The 18,103-nt window shown below is 40.3% G+C and overlaps 1 protein-coding gene across 1 annotated transcript in view; it reads left to right on the forward strand.

Moving 5' to 3' along the window:
* The window catches only part of LOC112645922 (uncharacterized), a 53,640-nt gene that overhangs the window by 27,112 nt on the left and 8,425 nt on the right, over positions 1-18,103 (forward strand). The gene's annotated exons all lie outside the window — the stretch shown is intronic.

Here is an 18,103-nt window from a genome sequence, read left to right on the forward strand (position 1 = left end):
GTGCGTCTGATACAGGTCACTTGCAGGCAGAAATTTTGAGAACCAGTTTGTGCTTTGTCACATTTTCTTTTTTTGTGCCATACTGGCAGACAAATTTCCAGATAGAGACTTCTCTTTCAGCCTAGGGTCTGTGGTAAATACAAATTGGGGCAGAGCAACAGTCATCCTAAGGGATGTATAGCAAGAGAAAGTAGAACTATGTCATCAACCTCTGTGATTCTATTTGATGCTGTACGATAGCCTAGACTTTCCCAACAAATACATCTCCTTAAATTTAAGGACTGACATTTATCCCGTGATGTGTTGGTGATACCTAGATCTATGCCAGAGGGGAATTGATTGGAGGGAGGTCAATGCCCTGAATAACATTAAACTAAAATTGAGTTTATCACTCACTATAGTGACAGCAGCTTTAGAAACCATCATGGTGACATGTCCAACAATGGTATTGCTGCGATTTCAAATAAATCTGCTCATTTGACCTGTGTAATACTTCCTTGCAACTTCTATAATATCTAGAGACCCGAGTTACTTTCTCCCATGGCCTAAGCATATATACTGTCTTGGGAAATACTGTATTGAGAAATATACAGGGACTATTATCAGCACCAGAGCAATATTTGTGGGAATTTTGTGTGTAGGCACAAAGATGGCAGACTTCTAGCCATATTCTATTTAACTGAACAGAACCACACCAAGTTCCCATTCTTTTTTTTCTTAAGATTTATTTATTTATTTATTTATTTATTTATTTATTTATTTATTTATTTATTTGTTATAGACATAGAGAGAGAGAGAGAGGCAGAGACACAGGAGGAGGGAGAAGCAGGCTCCATGCCGGGAGCCTGACATGGGACTCGATCCCGCGTCTCCAGGATCACACCCTGGGCCAAAGGCAAGCGCCAAACCGCTGAGCCACCCAGGGATCCCCCCAAGTTCCCATTCTAAAACTTCTAGATACATCCATCTTTCTGAAATAGTCAGTTCTCCTCCAATACCTTGGAGGCGATAGGCATAAAAGGAATGACCTAATGCCACTTAGCATCTTCCATCTAATTTTGTGTCTCAGTTTCATTCTTTTCCTGAACGGCATGTGTGTGCAGGCTCATGGTTATCTGTATGGCTCAGTTCAAAACAGTGGCAGGGACTAATCTGTGTAGCTAGGACAACTTTCTGACAGAGGCCACAATGCAGATAAGCATTGTTAAGAAAATCCTCAATGAGTAAGAAAATGAGTAGAGTTAAGAAATGAGAAAATGTTAAGAAAATGAGTAGAGTGAGAGAAGCACATTCAGGGCATGAAGAAACCATACACATCAACAAGTCCACCTCCTCACCAGACCCCAGTGAATGCCCATACCAACTCTTCAACATCCAGCAAAGGATTTTCCAGTTCACATTTGGTAAAATTGAATAATTATAAACATTTGAGAAAATTATGTTTGGCCCACCCTAATCTGTACGAAGGTCTTCCTTATATTGAACTGATGGTATCTGCCTTCTTCTGCAGCTTCCAACCGATTGTTTAAATCTCTCAAATACGTATAATTAATTCCATCTTGTAGGGAATTTTTCTCAACTTCCAGGTTCTTGAAAGTACCCTCATATCCTCTTTTCTATTACAGTGGAAATGTAGGATTTGTGGGATGAGGAGGACAGAGGAAGAGTAGGGCAAAGGTAACTAGAAAGTGAGAAAAAGGACGATTTTCTTCAGGTTCTACACACATCCAAAGAGGAAGATTCCTAAACATAATCCTTGTACCAGATTTTAAAAATCAAGTTAGCAAGTTAAAAAAAATATGTTATGTTTTAATTCCTTTAGAAATCATCTACCTCCAATTATTATTTCTTTCCAGGATAGAACAATTTTTCACTAATTGCTTGTCATTATACTACCAAACTGTGTTAATGGATGCCCATCTTTTTAAAGGCTAATTGCAGATATGAAACAAGTTTCTAATTAGTTTTAGAGCTTGGGAGCAGATGCATCAGTACTGGAATCACGCAGGTGCGTATTTGCTTAGTTGATTTTTTTTTTTCCTCTTCAAAAGAAGTATTCTGAGTTCTGTTTGGAGTTTCTAAAAGGTCACTCCAAAACTTACTATATTACTTTACAAAATTCAAAGTGAAATATGTGGCTAAGTTTTTTTCCTCCAAATTCTCAGTGTCTTTGAACTATAAACATTTTAAGGTACTTTTCACTTTATATTCTAGTTATTTTTGACAATGTCTAAAATACAAGTTCCTTCAAGGGCAGGAGTCATCTTAATTCTTCTTTATACCCCTCACAAACTGAACATCAGTGAATATTGAGAGAATGAGTGAAAAATGAGTATATCCTCCTTTAGGTTAAATCTCTAGGGTTAGAAAATCTTTTTAAAATTGCAGCTCATGAGTCTAAAGAAATAATGTTACAGGGCTGAAAAAAATATCTTGTGGAAACCAAAAATCTCACTGAGACATGAACTTCCCTCATGGAGGGACAGGGAAGTTGTTAGCTTTGGGGTTGCTCTGGGTTTTTTCCTACCTATTCCCTTACTCATTTCTCTGACAAGTCAGACCTCAGGCCAGCAGTTCTGCTCCCCCTGTCCTTCCACCCAAGGAGGGAGAGCTAAACTGCTTGGACCTAGGTTATGATAGGTTTTCTATGGGTGGTGCCTTCCGGGAGGCTTTGGTTTCTTTTTCTTATTATCTTCCTTCCACACTTGGAAAGTAGTAAAGGCACCTGCTTCTCTCCTCATCTCTCGCCTTTCCGTTCCCCTTTCCTTCCCCTTCCTCTCCCCTTCTCTCCCATCATCTCCCTCCCTTTCTCTCTCTTTTCCTCTCCCCTACACACACACACACACACACACACACACACACACACACACTTTGCACTCCCTCACTCAGCAGGAGACTTCACCCAGGTGTGGAAGGTAGGCATGTCAAGAAGTACAGGCCAACTCAGTGCTACAACAGTGAAGCAAATGCTCTTTTCTGCTTGTTTTCATGTTTCCCTGAGCTGGCAGGAGTAGCTTTTTGCTTTATAGGAGCCATCACTTCTAAATATAAAATCTGGACTCAGTAGGATGGTGCCTATACACGTATCTAGCTTGGGTGTAAGTTCTACTAGATCCCAGTATAATTTGTTAGACTTTGTCAATGGCTTGAGGGGCAGAGAGCTAATTTGTAATAAAAATGTTATTTTGTTTAGTCAGTGTCATTAATCTCCTTCCAGAAAATTATAGGAGGTATTACTCGGAGGCAGGATTCTGGTATTCTTCAGTCCCATGGCCAAAGTGCCATTTAAATAGCGTGCCAGTCTCACTTTATTCTCAATATTAGAGTACATGCTGCTTGCATACATACCTACAAATATACTGATAGATTCCATATTTAACATTAAGCTGAATTTCACCTACATAAAAAATCTGCTATAAACAGTTAAAACAATATCTTGAGTAAGTTCTACGGATCCCACTCATACAGATTCTCAATCTATTCCAAATATGGTCAGAATTAGTTAATGATATTCCCTCTGCATATTATATAACACAGAGAACTAATTACGGAGCAAAAGTTAGTTGCAAAAAGTAAGGAATAAAACTAGGAACAAATATTTTTAAAAAGTAAGAAACAAATATGAATATATAATTTATTGTAACACAGAGCTGTGAAATTCAAGCAAATAGCTAATATTGGTCTATATTATGCAGAAGAATTATGGCTTCTCTCTTTGGCTTTCGAAAATAAAAATAAAGACAAAGCAATTGATCACTGGGTAACAAGATCTAGGATGCCTTTCAAATGAATTTATATTAAGTATCCACAGGGTGTATTGCCATCATTTTTTAAAAGTAAAGCTCATTTTGATGAAAAATTGTGCTTTAAAAGGTTCATTTATTTCCTTTTTGCAAGCCCATACCTGTTCAATGACTAGATATATTTTCCCTGCTTTTAAAACCATTATCTGTCTAAAACACATTTTAAAAAGGCTTTGTGTCTTTTTCTCTCAGCAAATTATTATGGATAAACATAGAAAATGGCCTACTGATGAAAGGAAATAAATTTATAAAAAGCAAATGAGTTTTATCATGATTGTTTTTCCAATACTTTAAACTTTGGGGGAAGGTTTCTGCACATCCCTACCCCTGGTTCTTCTCATACGTAACACTCCATAGCCCCCTGCTCTAGACAAGAGTACCTGTAATCTAGTTCTGATTTAAGAGTTGGAACAGCAAGCTAGTCACCAGATATGAATCCGATACTTTATAATGTTTCCAGGGCAGCTAACCTTTATTTAGCAGCCACAACACTCAAGACCCTGTACTAGCATGTTTAGATCCCATGCTATCAAATACGTAACTTCTACGTCATTCTTTTTTAAAAACGTAATTCTAGTAGTAAGTAAGGCTTTGGCATGTAAGGTTCCTCATACCTGTCTGGCCCTCTGGACTACTGAATTGTCTCCTGGATTCCTTTTGCATTTGGGCCCTCAAATCCATCAGGCAGCAGACATTCCTCTTTCTTGAGTTTTGAATGAGACAGAGCAGAAAGGAGACAGGAGGAGATAGGTATCATATAAGCATAATTGAGTGTATGGCTGGTGCAATGGTTAATTTTACGTGTCAACTTGACTAAGCCACGATGCCCAGATAGTGGGTCACACATTATACTGGATGTTTCTGGGAAGTTTTTTGTTTTGGATGGAATTAACATTTAAATCAGTAGGCTCTGAGTAAAGCAGATTGCTATCCACACTGAGGTGAGCCTCCTTCAATCTGTTGAAGGCCTACATGGGACAAAAGGCCACCCCTCCTTCACCTCCCCACCCACCCACCCCTCTACCCACTCAGCTACCGAAATTCTGCAAACAGACAGTTCTCGGCCTGAAACTGTAACATTGGCTCTTCTCTGGCTCTCTGCAGATTTTGGACTTGCCAGCCTCCATAATTGTGTGAGCCAATTTCTTAATAATAAATAAATACACACACACACACACACACACACACACACATACACACACACCTTATTTCATCTTAGTTGCTCTATTTCCCTGGAGAACCCTGACTGATACCAGGTAATCAACCTAAGATGTGCATTTCTTATTTGCTTCCAGTTCTCTCTGACCCCTCTTTCCCAGCAGTCCCCCATTTTCACCCTCCCACTTTTACCCCCCAAAAGTTATCATCATCATTGTGGTTTTTACCCTCATTCCTGTATAGTTGGAAAGGACTCTTTCAACATATCCTTAATCCTTCCTCTTTTATGTTTCACTTCTTATGCTCCAGGCCTGATTCTATCTGACTCTGGATACTTGAAGATATTGGAACTCAGGAAAACCTTTTCTCTCTCAAATGGCTAGTCCTTGCCATTATAAGCCTTGCTTTCAAAACTATCCTTTCTGCTATACACTTACTGAAGTTTATCTTAAAAATCAAAGCTAAACATGACTTTTAAGTCCTTGGTTTTCTTTTTTTTAAAAGATTTTATTTATTTACTCGTGAGAGAGACAGAGACACAGACAGAGAGAGAAGCAGGCTCCATGCAGGAAGCCTGGTGTGGATCTCGATCCCAGGACTCCAGGATCATGCCCTGGGCCGAAGGCAGACACTCAACTGCTGAGCCACCCAGGCGTCCCCGTCCTTGGTTTTCTATCTCCCCACCGTTAAGCAATAGGTGCTTCATCATCGATACTTCAGGAACAAAAGGAAAATGAAGCATGAAAAAAAAAATTGGGGGGCGAGGACACCTGGGTGGCTCAGCGGTTGAGCACCTGCCTTCAGCTCCAGGGTCCTAGGATTAAGTCCCACATTGAACTGTCTGCATGGAGCCTGCTTCTCCCTCTGCCTATGTCTCTGCCTCTCTCGCTCACTGTCTCTCACAAATAAATAAATAAAATCTTAAAAAAAAAGAAAAGAAAAGAAAATTTTAATTCATCAGCTAATATTTGCCAATACTGTTCTTCTGCAAGAGAGTGGCATAAAATGAGGTTCTCAGCCCTGACTTCACATTGGAATTGCATGGAGCTTTTCAAAATTATCAGTGTCCTAACTGCCCCCCCCCCACCCGCCAGAGATTCTGATTTAATCGATCTGGGTGAGATTCAGAGGTCACTGGTTATTGCTAACCTCTTTGCGTGTTCTAAGGCCCACGACCAGGGGTAGAAATTGCTGGTGTAAGGGAACGGCATGGGACTGTGTTCGACGGCATGGTTTTGCTCTAAGCCAGCTAGAAGATCCCCAGAGGATGACTCTCCCCTATCCGGGTTCAGCTTGCTCCTGGGAAAAACATGGAGTTTCAAGGTCTTCACTGAACTAACGCTAACATTCTGTGAATTCATCCCTGTGAGGACTAAAGGGGTGACTTTGTTCAGTGAGTGATGGTAGTAACAAAAGAAGAGTGGGTACAGTCACACAAATAATGTTTCTATCTTTGCTTTGAAGTCATATATAGCAACTCAAAGAAACCAGTGCTCCTTTCAATACAAAATCCAGCGCCTTTCAATACAAGGGTCTTCCTCTGTTGTATTCTGTTGAGTTGTTTAGGCACCAACGTCAATTTAAAAGCACCACTGTATGCTACTCTACATCCTCAGTTGCCCAGCTTCAATGAGCAAAGTTCAGTTGCTCAAAGTTCAATGAGGTAAGCCTCAAATATTTTCTATGTCAAGAGCATGTGGCGAAACATGTAAGCAGTGTCTGGCCGGCTCTTACCAGTAAGCATTTTTGCAAAACATGGACTGTGTACAAGGAATTTCAAGTGGTTACTTTAAATAACACCAAATCACAGGGGTAGAAGTTTTCTCCTTTTTAAATGTTTTATTTCTCTCCTTTAAGTCAAGAAAAAAATTCCCAGCTTAGGGCTGGGATATCTTTATCACATTGTTAATACTTGCCAATGTATTTTAAGAAAGAGATAGTAAATTGCAGAATCAAAGTCTGAGGCAGACAATAGGATTTAGCTAGTATTTAATAGCAATGTTTGATTCTCACTCTATTTAAGATACGTTATATAAATGGCAGAGGCATTTCTATCTCCATAGATATGAGGCTTCCTTTTAAGATACTTTTATTTAAATAAGAAAGAAGTTATCAAGTGAAGATTCAGATGAAATTATTGAGAAAACATTAATTTGGGAAAGAGTACATGAGACTCCAATGTCAACTAGATAGAATAAAAATTTTAAGTGTTTAAAAAAGAAATTGCTAAGGTCATGCTATTTGGTAATTAAAATATTTTATGACATATTTTATTTTGTCATTGGATGGGTCTGCATGTAAAGTTAAGGATGATAGCAGTTTTTTGTTTTGTTTTGTTTTGTTTTGTTTTGTTTTGTGTCAATTGGATGAACAGGAGATGTTGCCTAGACACATCTCACTATTCTATCTTCTCAGTGAACACATTAATTATCATGAATTAAACACTTTGGTCAGGGATCCTTGGATGGCTCAGTGGTTTAGTGCCTGCCTTCGGCCCAGGGCGCGATCCTGGAGACCCGGGATCAAGTCCCACGTCGGGCTCCCTGCATGGAGCCTGCTTCTCCCTCTGCCTGTGTCTCTGCCTCTCTTTCTCTCTGTGTCTCTCATGAATAAATAAATATATTTTTTAAAATTATTTATTTATGATAGTCACAGAGAAAGAGAGAGAGGCAGAGACACAGGCAGAGGGAGAAGCAGGCTCCATGCACCGGGAGCCCGACGTGGGATTCGATCCCGGGTCTCCAGGATCGCGCCCTGGCCAAAGGCAGGCGCTAAACCGCTGCGCCACCCAGGGATCCCAAATAAAATCTTTAAAAATAAATAAACACTTTGGTCAAAAGGCAGATAATTTTTTTTTAAAAAGGATCCAACTACCTGTGTCCAGATGGAACCCATTTTAGATGCAAAGAGGCAAATAGATGGAAAATAAAAGCACAGAAAAAGATGTAATAGGAAAGCAGTAAACAAAAGAGAGCTGATGTGACTATATAAGAAAAAAATAGATGCTAGGGCAAAAGCTGCTAGGAACAAAAGATTACATTTTATAATAATAACAAGGTCAATCCATCAGGACTTGTATTAATACTAAAGAGTTGTTTTGTTTTGTTTTTGGTTTTGTTTTTTTTGAGGAGATGCATATTCTAATATTGCCTATGTAATGTTTATTTTCCAAACAGGTCTGTTATTTGCACTTAAATTATTTAAAGTGAATGAGGATCTTAGGTGAGGTTCTGGTACTTTGACATAAGGAATTTATCAGTCCACCCACCGGTATCCGGTATCCAGGCACAACCTCTGATTTGCATACTGCTCCAGAGGCTCATAGAAGACAAGGTGCATCTCGATGGTATGAGGGACAAGAGTGCTAGACAAAAGAGAGTGGGGGGTGGGTGCTCTGAAAGAAGAATCTTTGTAAATGAGCAAGGATCCTGTCATGATAGCTTCAGGGGTGCAGTCTGTGCCAGGGAAAACTGCAGCAGACCAGAAGTGAGGAGGGAATAGCTGGAGGGTGGGACTCTGGGAAGCCTATGAAAACTCTCCAGTAGAAACCTGTACTCCTCTACTGGGAGACCTTCTCCCTCTTCCCTGACAGAAGAAAGTGAAAAGTATAGTATTATCTAACCAACTGGAGAGAAAGAGGTAAATTAGATCCAAGGTGGGGAGATGGAGGAGAAAGCAGATTCCCAAGGAGGTACCAGAGGTCAGGTGAGGATCAAGGCCAAGCTGGGAGACCCGAGTAAAAACTGAACCCCAGGCAGCCTGGAGCTGTGTGCATATGCAACTAGCCTCACAGCAAGAGCAAATTCCAAGCAGAGGAAAGCACTGAAGAGCACTCAAATTAAATTTGAAATGATGCTCCCTGGGGAACCAGAAACAAACAAACAAACCAAAAAAAAAAAAAAAAAAAAAGAGAGAGAGATTCAAAAAGACTTTTAAAATGTCAAGAAAAATCTAGAAAATTGTACAAAGTTCAAAAAAGGCTGTTTCTCATTGAGAGGTACTGATTGATGCAGCTGCCGTAGGGATAAACTGCAGAGTGAACCCCTGAGTGGACTGTAGAATATTTATTACTATGAAGCAGTATGCTTGTATATGTGATGTTAAACCTTTCTTGGATTATTGCATGGGATCTTCATAACTTGCCTCTGGAGTAATATCATTCCCATTCTATGGTTCAGGAAACTGAAATCCAAAGAGGTTAGGGTGACTTCCCCGAGCTCCTCAGCTACTGAGTGTCGCTGGCTCCATCGCAGGCCCTGTGATGGCCAAACCGTGGGCTCACTACATCACTTGCAATCTCACAGCTTCACCCGTGTCCCATTTATACAGGGTCTCCGGGAGCCCAGGGTGTGTTTTCATCAATCAGAGGGGACCTCACAAGAAGCCTAGTAGGAAACTAGTCATATGCTGCGTAGAAGGCAAGATTACTTTCCCCTGGGGCCTCCACCGGACATTTATCCTCCTCACCCATGTATTTATAAAGCCCGGACACCACCATTCCCCACTGGAGTCTCAACAGCAGAAGTCTTTTAAACCTACAAAAGTGCAGTATCTGGAGAGATGAAGGTGACAGGTGACTAGAGGGAGACGAGAGACAAGGGATGAGCCAAAATGAAATGTGGGGGACATACCTTATTCTCTAATCTACAGGATGGAACAAAAATTTAGAATTATGGTTCCAAAACCTCTAAATATCAGCTTCTGCTCCAATACAGACTATTAAGCTCAGAGCTGACACCATATATCTGCACTAATCATCAGAATAGGGTGACTGTTCTTTTTTTAGGAAAGTGAGAAATAGAGAGAATGATGTTCAGTGTCGGTATAAACCTTCATAGGCTCATAAGGATTTGTTAAATGAGCAAACGAATCAGACTTTTTTTAACTGCAGATCTCAAGCTGGAGGATGAGAAACGTATAAAGTGGTATTTGGGGGGATCCCTGGGTGGCTCAGCGGTTTGGCGCCTGCCTTTGGCCCGGGGTGGGATCCTGGAGACCCGGGATCCAGTCCCACGTGGGGCTCCCTGCGTGGAGCCTGCTTCTCCCTCCTCCTGTGTCTCTGCCTCTCTCTCTCTCTCTCTCTCTCTCTCTGTCTATCATAAATAAATAAATCTTTTTTAAAAAAGTGGTATTTGGGGCAGTGCAATATCTAACTATAGTTTTTGCCAGAACATCTTCCTCCACTAAAATCCCATATTAAAAGCTTTTATGGTTCTACCAACGTATCTCAAGAGACTAAACTTGCACTGTTGGTGAGTGAAAGTCCAATGGTACACCTGGATTACAACCTGCTATTCCAGGAGAACAAAAGAGACTCACACTGTAGATATTTAAATTATAGTCACCTGCAGCAGAATCATCAGCATCACTACCACCAACACCATCAACATCAAGGATTAGGCATATATAGCAGAATTGGAAAAAAAAAAAATTGGGTTTGCCAAAAAAAAAAGAAGAATGTCAAATGAGGAATGCTTTTAGCAAAGAAAAATACTAAATGACATATTTTTTAAATTATGCTATCTAATCTTTCTAGAAATTAAACAGGAGGGAGCCATGTAAGAAAAAAAGTCAAGGTGAATAGAATAATAGTAATTATTAATAGTAATAGTATATCCATATCCTAAAACAAAGATGCCCCGTTCCTTGTTTTTGACTCTAAAAATAACCTATGGAAATTTTATTTAGTTGATTGCTTCTTCAAGATCATCACCTACTTCACAGAAAATTGTTCAGTTACGAGACATGCCATAAAAATCTATAGAAACTACTCCTGCAAGCTTCTCGTGTCCATTTTGGCCTCTGATCTCATTTTCCATTAGAAAACAGTTGCCATTCCTTCCTTGCATGGAAAAATTAAATATCACGGAAATAGTTGGTTTTTATAAAAAGCAACTCAGAAGACAAGGAAGCAAGCCTGGCAGCTTATTAAAGATCTTTAAAAATTCGAGACCAAACTGGTTTCTTACACTGCAGAAACATTAAGACTTTGTTCCATAACTCAAGCATCGGGCCAGAACCTTCCCCCTCAATAACCATCTGTCACCATGTATAGCTGTTGTTTGTGATTCACTTCCTCTTTCTCATGTAATAAAGGGAATAATCCTGAATTTAACATGTTTGCATTTACGTAACTTACAACTTTTACTACTTAGTCTCCTGGTCAGCTCAGCTCACCTTTTTTTCCCCCTGAGGCTACATTTATTAGGGTTGGAAGCAGTAAATTCCATTCCAAAACTGGCAAAAGCTCCAGATTATTTTCCTGTTGTTACAACTATGCCATCAGAATTTATTCCTAAATTAAATTTCAGTTCTGAATCACATCTGCTAACAGAATAATCACCATCACGTTCAAATATATAAATATAAAAGAATTGCCCTCTTAGCAATATCTATTATTAGCGGAAAATACTTTGCTAGTTTTATTGGTTCTGACTTGGGTTTTCCATAGCATTCTCCCATTCGTGAATATGTCAGGCTGTGGTGTCACTGGAAAGTATTTGATTTCCCTTTGTGTGGCAGAGCGACCCAATATTTCCAAGCAAAAATCTTCAATATAGTCTTTTGCTTAAGCCTCAGCAATTGTATAGAGTGCTGCATTATAGGTAAGCCATAAAGCACTAATCTTTATATGTGAAATATATTTTTTATGTATGAAATAGTGAACATGTACCACTGTCAGGTTCTTATTTCAGTATGTTTTCCTTCAAATATTTTTTTTTAGATCTGAACATATTTCTTTATGCTATAAGTTCAAATCCTGCTTAAGTTTTTCTAATTTTGCTACTTCATTAGGGCCAGTAGATTTCACAAGTAACACATTGAGGTTTCAGCACTACTCCATCAATAGTGGCCACAGAACTAAACTCCAAATACATGAAGCCTCATTTTTTCCAATTAAAACTAGTATGGGGGGATCCCTGGGTGGCGCAGCGGTTTAGCACCTGCCTTTGGCCCAGGGCACGATCCTGGAGACCCGGGATCGAATCCCACGTCGGGCTCCCGGTGCATGGAGCCTGCTTCTCCCTCTGCCTGTGTCTCTGCCTCTCTCTCTCTCTCTCTGTGAGTATCATAAATAAATTTAAAAAAAAAAAAACTAGTATGGGTTCTTTTGGTCTTCCTTTCTTGGTAATACTTAATATTTTAGCATCACATTCAGAAAAAAAATATCTTTTATCTTGACAAAAAAAAATCTAGTGTGCTAGGCTTAGAAAAAGCCCATCTGTAAATTAGGATTAAATATGAATAATGTAAATTTTACTTATCAAATAAACTTAAACGTAAATCTAAGAATTCGGAATTAAAAATAAAATAACTAAAAATAAGCTGTAAATATTTAATGGTTACCTGCTCTCAGATTTTTATACAGTTGAGTTATAACTGACAAACTAATTTGAAAATATTACACAAAACCAGTATACAATTAAACCACAAGCAAGTCAACACCTGTGTTCAACAGCATTTGAACTGATTTATATTCCATTAAACAAGATGAATTCTCTGATCATGAATGAGCTTGGATACGATGGTATGCCAATTACTATAGTGGTTTCTAAATACTTCAACTTTCTGTACTTTCTTCAATATTATATTGTTGTGAGCCAGTAACCAATAGTTTGCACGCTGGCACAGAATGCAGAGCGCACTTTGACACTTAATATAAAATCTTTCCAACTAAATAGAAAGATTGAGAGGAATACATAATTGAAATCTGTAATCTGTATTATTGCCTCCCGTTAATATATTTTCTCAAAAAACTTTACATGAATCAGATTTGGTTAACCATTGTCATTATTCAAACCTTGATGTTCTCTTTAATTTCAGCAAGCGTATCCCGTTGTAATTTTCAGCCAGCCCTTAGCAAAGCTGCTAACCTCACCTTAGACATTTCCTTCAGCAAAACTAGGAAAATCCTTTCTGACAAAATATTTTTTAATAGAAAATCTGACTGTTTTGGCATCTTTTTCCCACCCTGCACGAGAGAAACCAACATTACCTTTTTAAAGGCTTTTAAATAGAGATCACACCCAACTCTTTAAAGGGGAGAGAAAACACAGTGGTAGCAGCCCTTGGGAGAATATTAGTCCCTTAGATTTCAAAGGGGACGATATTTGAAGGTTTTGAGAATTAGGAGCTCATGCCTCACTCCCTGCAGCAACCATGGATATTAGCAAAACCACAGAGGGCATGCTGCCATAGTGAACCAGGGAGCCTATATCCAAGACATCAAGGCTCTAAGCTTGGTAAAGTCTCTTTGTCAAACGTTGGCAGAGATGCCACAGAGCAGATTGCCTCCAAAGCAACGGGCAAGTATATCAGTCATCATCCCGGTGGAAAGAAACCAAACGGCTCTTGCCAAATTTTCTGGATTTCATTAGATTCCAGGATCTTTACACAACCCTGGCAAAGGAGAAGGAGGCCCAGTGATGAATGACACTGGGTTTCCTACCATTTGGACCAAACAGAAGTGCACAATGGAAATGTGCCTTAGAGAAATGAAGAGCAAATTAATACCTACTGCACCAATTTCTATAGAATAAGCAAATAAGTTTCATATTCAGGAGACTTATAAAAGCTTTTCAATGCTATTGGCTTTGTGACAAGCAATTTCAGTATATCCTACTCCTAGACACATCTTCATAGTATTCATTCAATTACTTGTTTATCCCTCAAAAGTATACTGAGTTCCTTCTGTGCATCAGGAACTGTTTTAGGTGCTGTGGTTGTAGTTAGAAACACAAGAGACAATAACTACTGTACCCCACGGAGCTTCCATTTTAGTCCTGTAGAAAATAAACTAAGCAAACATACCATGTAGTATGTCCGAGAGTGATGTCTAAGGAGACAAATAAAACACCAAAGGACAGCCCAGAACCCAACACGTTCCCTGGTCAGAATGCTCCCCCCCACGTGGTTGTGCAGATGAGCAAAACTGCTGCTCAGGATTACTACTTGGATCCTGCAGGTATGAACTTGGTTGGCCAAGATCCCTGTTCTGGTTGTTGCAAGGCCTTCCCCGTTCTCCATCACAGAGTCCCAGTGGCTGAGCCATACAGCTTGCCCTGCAGTCCTCGCGGTGCAAGATCAGAGTCGGTGCTCCTAACAAGAACTTAAAATGAGTGGTGGTGGAGCTGGCTGTCTTCCCCTGTGGGTTCTTTTTTTTCATTAGAGGAACCACAGGCCTAAGGGAGATCTTTTTGCAGTACTGCCTGGGGGGCCGCTTCTCTTACCCTTCTAATGCAGCCTCACTTTGGCATTCTAGAATTCAATCCGTGAATCTTTTTCTCGAATAGCTTGTGTGTGTGAGGGGAGGAACAATGTCAGTTACAACCTCTGTCGCCATCCTGGTGAGTCACTTCCCTACATCTCAATTTTGACCCAGGGACTTCATCACCACTGAAGATATAAATACCTCTCCCTTTTGCTCTCATCAATGTCATGGAAGAAAATACTCTCCCCTAGAGGGAAGTGTTGCCCAAGCTTCAGAGATACTAATGCATTTTCTGGGTGGATAGGATTTCTGTCCACTTGCAGCAGAGCGACGCTAAATACAACTTAAATACACCTCGAAGCTTGTAAGCTAGCGCAGTCACCGTATCTCAAAGTGTAGCTCATAATCATTGAAACCTATGAATCTCTTCTGAAACTATTTATTTCCTTCAAATGACATTATATTTTTTTGATTCTGTTTGGCTTCAGAGAATTGTGCAATAGGAAATGAGGCTTCTCAATAGTAGCTATGAGCATAATCTACATATAATCCATCTGTATTAGTCTGGTTTCTTCAGAGAAACAAACCAGTCTCTCTCTATATAAAGAGATTTATTATAATGAATTGGCTCATGTGATTATGGAGGCTGAGAATCCCACAGTCTGCAGTTGGCAAACTGAAGTCCCAGGAGAGCCGGTGGTATAGTTCAGTCTGAGTCCAAGTCCAAAGGCAGACGACCAATGTCCCAGCTTGAAGACCATCAGGCAGAAAGTAAATTCTCTCCCACTCAGCCTTTTTTGTTCTATTTAGGTCTCCGATGGGTTGGATGAGGCCCATCCACATGGAGGAGGGCAACTTTCTTTACTCAGTCTGCTGATTCAAGTGTTAATCTCAACCAGAAACACAAACACACTCAGAAAAATGTTTAACCAAATATTTGGCCCCTCCATGGCTCAGTCAAGTTGACACATAAAATTAACAATTAAGCCATGTTTTACTGGACAGACTGCCCAGGATGGTAAAGGAGATTATAATCATCCAACAAATATGACAAATATTTTTTAGCTCCTATTATGCACTGGTTCCCAGTGTAGGCTCTTGAGATACAGTAGTAATTAGACCAAAATCCATCTACGGAGTTGACATTAAGAAGTATATTCCAGGGGCGACTGGGTGGCTTAGTTGAGCATCTGCCTTTGGCTCAAGTCATGATCCTGGGGTCCTGGGATGAGCCCTCTGTCAGGCTCCCCCCTCAGCAGGGAGTCTGCTTCTCCCTCCGCCTCCTCCCCCTCCAGCTCATGTGCTCTGTCTCTCACTTTCTCTCTCTCTCAAATAAATAAAATCTTTAAAAAAGAAGAAGTACATTCCATATTCCACAGGGCACTGACTTTCCACTGGCTCCTGAGGACTGCCAGGCTCTTGCAACTCTGTTCCACGGCCTGGCATCCAAATATTCTAGGGATTTAGTCAATTAGTCAATAATAACAATTGCTTATTGAATGACTGAACGTCAGCCACTTTCTTCCTTTCTTCCCTCTTGGGCCTGTTTTTCTTCCATGTAGCCAAGTGAAGGTGCCTCCCATCTGAGAACATCCGAGGCTCACAGCTGACTCAGCTCTTGATGATTGTCACTACGACCCTCACAGGCACCCCACCACTGTCTAGAACCCTTAAGTGGCCAAAGGGATCTTGGCTCCCTGGAGTCTTCAGCTCAGGGAAGACAGTTCATGCACAGTTCATGAAGAAATGGAAGTGGGTGGATGGGGTTTCGGGACACCCCCTTCCTCTATTACTCTTTGGTGTTACACTGTGACACATGGGTAAACAAAAAGGACTATTTATACCTCAGTAACTCCAATAGCTGTTAAGAGAAACGAATTTGTGATTTAAAAAAAAATAGAAGATTTATAGTCCCCTAAACGTGAATCCCAGGAAATTGGTGGAAGGTTTGGAGGGAGTTGAAAATCTAAAATCAACCATGCTACATGCAAAATTGCCTCTTGGCAATTTTGGGTGACAGAGTCCTTGCCAATGGACCTACCCCATGCCTCGACTCCTCTTTCCTTTAGGATGACTTTCTCTTAAAAGGGGCTTCATTTCTAATATAGATTTCTGGTGAACCAGTGCCACTCGTCCTCCAGACATGCCCAGTCATGTTTCAGCTCCAGCAGTGCACACAGCTGCGGATCAAACTGGCATCCCAACTACACACATAATCAGTTTGAATCTGAGCTACCACCTCCTTGAACAAATCAATAACAGACTTGTTTTCCTTCCCTGAGTTTTTAAGACAACTGCATTCAATGTCTTGCCATCTCAGTAGCAAATTGAATCTTGTGAGTCATAAAAGATCCGACAAGTTGGTTCCATTAGAGAACTTTAATTCTCGAAAGTTCTTGATCTGAAACAATTCCTTTTTTAAAAAAGATTTTATTTATTTATTCATGAGAGACACACACACACAGAGGCAGAGACACAGGCAGAGGGAGAAGCAGGCTCCATGCAGGGAGCCCAATGTGGGACTCGATCCCGGGTCTCCAGGATCAGGCCCTGGGCTGAAGGCAGGTGCTAAACTGCTGAGCGACCCAGGCTGCCCCATCTGAAACAATTCCTTTGCAAAAATTTCTCCTATGTGTCCTATGTGACTAAAATTTTGAAATTGCATTCCTAGAATTTGCTTTATCTTCTTTCAACCATCCATACAAATATGTCAAGGGCAATATTTAAAGGCCTCTGAATGTATTGAAGGACCAAACAAAAAGTTTTAAACTTCCTATCTCCTTTTCTGTCACACTGCACAAAATCTGATTTGCAAAGTTTCCAGCACAGAATCTCCTAACAAAAGACGTAGAAAAAAGTGTGACATGCCTGCCTCCTCTCTGGCTTGAGCAAGCCTCTGAAATCTTCCTCTCACCTTTCGGTTACAAACACTCCACTTGTGATAAGTTAACCCAATTCTTCCGGGCCTAGAACACATTTCTCAAATTCTTCACTGCAAATGAGTTCGCCCTTCCTACTCCGTGTATGCCTGTATACTTAATTTTCTTTTGCTCTGTTTCCGTGTTGAATAGATTATCAACAACTACCATTTATTGCAAGCTAGACACGGTTGTAAAACATTTTCCCTAATCTTCATAACAACCTGCAAGGGAAATATTCTTCTTCACGTACAGCCACCGAGGTAACTGTGCTGAAAAAATAACTTGATTCACTTGTCCAAGGTCACCCCACCAGGGACTGTAAATTGAGGTTTAAAAAAAGGTTTTGCTGAATTTCTCATGGTCCCTGGGTGTCAGTAATAATGAATGATGAATGTCGCCATTACAACACGGCTATGGTTAGAAAGAAAGAGTGCAATTTTGTGGTTTAGTTAATGCTCTGGGAAGATGTTTTGAAAATCAACCTCCACACAGTTTCCTGTGTTCTTCTTACTAAGAAAGGCCCAAGTGAAAGAGGACACAGTACTATTATCTCTCTCCTTCTGATATGCACAGAACAACCTGCACATGTAATTTTGCTCTATATTAACTCCAGCTGAAGCCAACCAACACTATTTGCTCTTGGTTGGCATCAGATTTTAAATACGATCATAAATATATGTTTGTGTTTAGTAACAACAGAGCCATGTTGCAATGCAGGCGCTGTTGACACCAGCTTGACCCCGAGACCGACCTTTGCTGCCCACCTGCTTGTACTCACTAACATTTGTCTCACATTTTTCCTGAAGCAATTCTTTCTGGCTCACCTCTGAGCTCAGGCAAATGAAACCTGAAACCACCCCTCAGGTGATGGCCACTGCCCTCCAAAGCCTCCTGGTGGCACAGACCATCCAGATCTTTTGAACTAAAACCTTTTGACCAGCACCTGTACAGATGGACTTCAGAGTGACCTCTGGAATGATCTACAATTACCTTTACCTCATTATGATACT

Source organism: Canis lupus, chromosome 34, assembly GCF_003254725.2.
Source record: "Canis lupus dingo isolate Sandy chromosome 34, ASM325472v2, whole genome shotgun sequence".
Taxonomy (NCBI): Eukaryota; Metazoa; Chordata; class Mammalia; order Carnivora; family Canidae; genus Canis; species Canis lupus.